The 6,238-nt window shown below is 38.1% G+C and overlaps 1 pseudogene across 1 annotated transcript; it reads right to left on the bottom strand.

The window, feature by feature from the left end:
• Positions 1–3,063: 3,063 nt before the first annotated feature.
• On the bottom strand, positions 3,064–4,571 carry LOC138847087 (cullin-4B pseudogene; annotated as a pseudogene). The gene has a single exon (XR_016225926.1). The product of XR_016225926.1 is annotated as a cullin-4B pseudogene (transcript).
• Between the last annotated feature and the right edge of the window lie 1,667 nt (positions 4,572–6,238).

The raw sequence follows: 6,238 nt of genomic DNA, 5'->3' as shown, positions 1-6,238 counted from the left end.
TGACACTCTTGTTTATGGCATCAGTAATCACCCTAAGCTCTTTAGAAGCCTTTTGAGTTCATCGACTCCGATCTTATTTAGACAAGGTCATAGTCAAAGTGGAAGTTCTCTACTCCCTTCAGAGAAAGGTACCTCCTTCTTTGATGGCCCATTCTTTCTACTGGGATCTCACTCGCAGAGATCTTTTATTTAGGTCTTTTCTTTTTTGCCAGAGTGTCTTGGCTTTCCATGCCTAAAATACTCTCATGGGCTCTTCAGCCTGATCTGAATGCCTTAAGGGCTGATTCTGAGGCCAGAGTGCTGTTTAGGACATCTGCCCTTCTATGAGTCTGCTGTGTATCCCTCTTCCCATGTTGGATCATTCTCTCCCTTTTTAATTCTATCAGTTAGTATTAGCAGACACTAGTCTTGTTTATGTGATCCCTTTGGTTCTTAGTCCTATCATTATGATCAATTGTGAACTGAAATTGATTCTTTTGAGGTTTGTGTTCAGGTTGTGTTTCTCAGACTGTCCAAAGGTCTTTAGGAACAAAACAATGATCATGTAGAATTTTTTTTGAAGTATGAAAATATATATCAAATGGAAGTAGGTGGTTTTACTTAGTAAGTGGTTATCTTGTTTACTTTCTACACAAGGTACCAGTATGGGCTCTAAACATGTACAAGCAAGACATGTTTCTTTTCCCAAATTGTTCAAAGAATTTTCTGTGTGACAGATATGCCCCTCATTCATTTTTCTCTTTAACATATTTCATTACTTCTAAACTGCTTACTGTTTGGTGCTTGACAATACAAATGACAGAGGTAGTCATTATCTGATGCAACTGGAAACCATTAAACTTAATGAAATAATCTAGTCCCTAAAAGACAAATATAGTAAGTTTTCCCTGATCTGTAGTAACTTACAGAATACAAAAATTTTTAAATATATAAGTGAAATTTAAGTTTTGAGATTTGATTATTGTTTACAGCCTTTGTATCTGCTGTTGTGGAACAGTGTGTTTTTCTTCTTACTTTTTGTTGGATTATTTAATAGTGGAGGGTTAAGATTATGGTTATAAAATATATCATTGTAAAAATTAAAAAGAAGAAAAAGAAAGGAGGAGAGAGAGTAGGAATATGGGCTGGAGGGGAGGATAGGGAAGGAAGTATCACTGTGCTGCTAAATCTGTATATATCAAATACATGGATTTGTTAACCTTATATAAATAAAAAATTACAGAGAAAGATTCAGTTTTTGCATAGACCCTGTCTTAAGAATTGCATATTATTTATGTAGGCACCCCTCATAATCTTGAGAAGGAATATTTAAATATTTATTTACTTATTTATTTGAATGGCAGAGAGACAAAGATAGTGAACTCTTCCATCTGTTGGTTCACACCCCAAATGGCCAGTATGCAAAGCCAGTATGCAGGATATTCTTCCAGGTCTCCACCATGACTTTTTTTGACAGGCAGAGTTAGACAGTAAGAGAGAGACAGAGAAAAAGGTCTTCTTTTTCTGTTGGTTCACCCCATAAATGGCCACCATGGCTGGCGCGCTGTGCCGATCTGAAGCCAGGAGCCAGGTGCTTCCTCCTGGTCTCCCATGCAGGTGCAGGGCCCAAGCACTTGGGCCATCCTCCATTGCACTGCTGGGCCACAGCAGAGAGCTGGACTGGAAGAGGAGCAACCGGGACAGAATCTGGTGCCCCAACCGGAACTAGAAACCAGGGTGCTGGTGCCACAGGTGGAGGATTAGCCTAGTGAGCTACAGTACTGGCCAACAGGTCTCCCACATGAGTGCAGGGGTCTAAGTACTTGGGGTGTCTCCTGCTCCTTTCCCAGGCATATTAGTAGGGAGTTGGATTGGAAGTGGAGGATCTAGGACCAATTTGGCACCCATATGGGATCCCGGCACCACAGGTGGTGGCTTTACCTCCTAAACTACAGCATCAGCCTCAACTTACTTTCTTTTTTTCCACAGGCAAGAGTTAGAGAGAGAGAGAGAATAAGTTTCATGGACTGAAACAGATTATTTATTCTCTCTCTCTCTCTCTCCCTCTTTTTCTCTCTCCCTCCCTCTTCTCTCTTTTACATTAATGAATGTTACTTTATTGCCTAACTAGCTAACAAAAAGTTATACAGATGATTCAAAAGACCACAGTCCTTTCCATCTGAAGACATGTTTCTTGGCTCCACCTAAGCCTTGAATGTTAGTAGATTTTTATGTTGAGTGCCTCTGGAGAAATGGGGTTTAACTGGCAAATATCCATAAGTTGAACTAACAGTGTCTGGTATTTGATGCCCCATAATCCCTTCCAGAAAGTATATGAGCAGTACTCTATTCAATAAAGAGTAGATTGTGACCTATGTATCCATAGACAAATGAATGCATTATTCATATGCTCAGAAGTTCATGTAAAGCTAAGAAAGGTTAATGAAGATTTCTATCAGGATCTATCTCCTGACAAACATATGATTGCTTGGATTTAACCTGCAAGGGAAGTGGTAGAAACCTCATCATCTGAGCTATCAAGACTTCATGAACAGCAGGTTAAAAGGCACTCTACGGATCCATTTTTCATGGATCAATTGGGGTAGTGGTTATGGATTTCATGATATAAAATCAGTCATCCAAATCCTTATTTTTTGTTTGCCAGAGGGCAAGACAAGAAAGTGCAGCCAAAGGAAAAACTTTAATCATTTCGACTGGTCTTGTTACATAAATATTCATATGATATGGAATGGGATTAGTAGCCTATGTCAACCTTGATCTTTTGTATCCTACAAAATTTCTGAAAACCTTTGTTACAAAAAAAAAAAACAACCTTTGTTACAAAGTGTCACTATGTATGTTTTCCAATTTGGAAATCAGTGGAAAGGAAATAACTTTTAATTATCTTTGACCTGGGCAGCTTAAAAGTTAAACCTAGTATACAGAAAATCCTTTTTTAGTTTTTTGAAAAACTAGGCAGCCCTTTTCCAAGCCAATATAAAACCTTTTTCATTGGAAATTCCTTTCAAATTCAGTGGCGTATGAAGCCTGGGCTCTCCAGAAATGGATGTCAAGCTGAGGTTGTTTTTTATTTTTTTTTTTATTTTTATTTATTTATTTTTTTTAGGATCAACAGGTTAGTTTATCACTGGCTACTGCATAGGTCCCCTAGTGTGCCAAGGTCAACATCTATGCAATATAGTTGTACTGGTTTGGATTTTCTTTATCTCTTTCCATGTAGTCCCAGTCAATTAAGGATTCTATTATTTTCTTAAGATCAACAGGCTTTACTGGGAATTTCAATTGGTTGTACACTTTTGAAACAAGCAAATTGTGACTAAATGTCTTTCTCATCTTCATAATTTGAACAATTGCAGCATCAGTTTGATATTGTCTGTCTTGAAATACTCTTTCTGTAGTACTTGCTTGTTCCTCAACCGTCTCTTTCATCTGGATTTGATTGATCTTTATCCTGAAAAGTTTGTGTTTGAAATCATCATTACAAATGAACTTGTCACCATCTTCTATATCTTTGTCCTTTGGAATTTTTGCCAGGCTTCTCCACAGGCTAATGTCTGCAATGTTCTCCTTAACTCTCCATCCTCGACTCCAGTAGCCTGTTTGATCTTTTCTAAACTGAACTCATCTCCCTCATTAAACATTAGCAGCACCAGTGTTTGAAAGAGAGAGACCTGGAGTTCTTTTTTGCCCTCTTTAAACTCTGCTTTTAGTACACAGTGTCCTAGGGTTGACTGCCACTGAAGTTTCCTGCCACTGTGTTTACCTAGGTAAAATGTCTTAAAAATCTTCTGAAGCTTTACCATCTCTGGTGGTAAATGGACTTCCATAGGTACATATTTTGGCCAATAACCCATTGTCAGAATATTCACAGTTAATTCAATATTTCCAGGTACATTCTGGTTCTGCATATACTGTTTGAACTGAATCATGATGTCTTTAGAAAGCTCCATGTCTTTAAACATCCCTTCAAGCTTGCTGGTGAAAGCAGCTCCACATTCACGTTTGTGTTTGGACAGCATTGATTTTTCAGCATCTACAGATGCACTCTTCCCAACTAACAGATGCTTGGCTAAATCTTTCTTATAGAAGGCCTCAAAAACATCCTTGCCATAGATAAATCTGAATGTGATCATAATTTTATCCAACATGTTCTCAAGTTCTTCATCTGTAGCTTCTTTGTTGCCTGCATGAAGCTTTGAATCCACATACTTGGCTATAAGTTCAGCAGGTTTATTTGGTCTCTTGTTAAAGAATGTTTCAAAAGCTTTTTTTCATGGCATTGATAAACTTTTCATTCTTCAGAAAGCAGATATTGATTATATGATCAACCTTATCTTTAAAATCTAGCAATTCTTGAACCATGGTTTTATCTTTTTCAGGATTAATCACAATAGTGCTGCCAAATGCCTTGATGTACTCAATCCACTGTTGCAAGAGAACCTGAACCCCACCTCGAACTCTACTGAAGAGCTGGTACAGGAGAGACAAATCTTGAATTCAGTTTTCATCAAGAAGGTTATTAAACCTTTCTGAAGAATTGCTGTTAAGTGTTCCCCTAGAACCAGAGGCATCACAATACCAGATTTCAGGACATACTACAGGGCAGTTGTAATCAAAACAGCATGGTACTGGTACAGAAACAGATGGATAGACCAATGGAACAGAATTGAAACACCAGAAATCAATCCAAACATCTACAGCCAACTTACATTTGATCAAGGATCTAAAACCAATTCCTGGAGAAAAGACAGTCTATTCAAAAATGGTGCTGGGAAAACTGGATTTCCACATGCAGAAGCATGAAGCAAGACCCCTACCTTACACCTTATACAAGAATCCCCTCAACATAGATTAATAGCACTCTGGCCCTCAGAATCAGCCCTAAAGGCATTCAGATCTGGCTGAAAAGCCCATGAGAGTATTTCAGGCATGGAAAGCCAAGACACTCTGGCAAAAGATCTCTGTGAGTGAGATCTCAGTGGAAAGAACAGGTCTTCAAAGAAGGAGGTACCTTTCTCTGAAGGGAGGAGAGAACCTCCACTTTGACTATGACCTTGTCTAAACAAGATAAGAGTCGGAGAACTCAGAGGGCTTCCATAGCCTTGGAAACTCATGACTGGAGCATAGGGAGATTACTGATGCCATAGACAGGAGTGTCAATTGGTAAAGTCAACAACAGGAGTCACTGTGCACTTACTCCTCATGTAGGATCTCTGTCCTTAATGTGCTGTGCATTGAGATTTAATGCTATAACGAGTACTCAAATAATATATTTCACTTTGTGTTTCTATGGGGGTGCAAACTGTTGAAATCTTTACTTAATGCATACTAAACTGATCCTCTGTAAAAAAAAAAAAAAAAAAAAGAAAAGAAACTATCAACTCCCAACTTGACTCTCACTGGGATTAAACATGACAATAGGTCTGATCTGATTTCATCATCATTAAAAAAAAAATCATCTATTATTTTTCACTTTATGTTTCTGTGTGGGAGCAAACTGTTGAAATCCTTACTTAATGTATACTAAGCTGATCTTCTGTATATTAAGATAATCGAAAATGAATCTTGATGTGAATGGAAGGGGAGAGGGAGTGGGATAGGGGAGGGTTGTGGGTGGGAGGGACGGTATGGGGGGGAAGCCATAGTAATCCATTATTCGTACTTTGGAAACGTATATTCATTAAATAAAAGTTAAAAAAAATCATCTATTATTTTTCACTTTATGTTTCTGTGTGGGAGCAAACTGTTGAAATCCATACTTGATATATACTAAGCTGATCTTCTGTATATTAAGATAATCAAAACTGGATCTTGATGTGAATGGAAGGGGAGAGGGAGTGGGAAAGGGGAGGGGTGTGGGTGGGAGGGACGGTATGGGGGGGAAGCCATTGTAATCCATAAGTCGTACTTTGGAAATTTATATGCATTAAATAAAAGTTTAAAAAAAAATCTAAATCTACAACCCGATACCATCAAATTATTAGCATCGGAGAAACCCTACAAGATATAGGCAGAGGCAAAGACTTCTTGGAAAAGACCCCAGAGGTACAGGCAGTCAAAGCCAAAATTAACAGTTTGGATTACATCCAATATAGAAGTTTCTGTATTGCAAAAGAAACAGTCAGGAAAGTGAAGAGGCAACCAACAGAATCAGGAAAAATATTTGCAAACTATGCAACAGATACAGGGTTAATAACCAGAATCTACAAAGAGATCAGGAAACTCCACAACAACAAAA

The sequence above is a fragment of the Oryctolagus cuniculus genome, chromosome 19, assembly GCF_051225735.1.
Source record: "Oryctolagus cuniculus isolate XC-2025 breed Fujian yellow rabbit chromosome 19, ASM5122573v1, whole genome shotgun sequence".
In the NCBI taxonomy this organism is placed as follows: domain Eukaryota; kingdom Metazoa; phylum Chordata; class Mammalia; order Lagomorpha; family Leporidae; genus Oryctolagus; species Oryctolagus cuniculus.
This window is presented reverse-complemented; position numbering and strand designations above follow the sequence as displayed.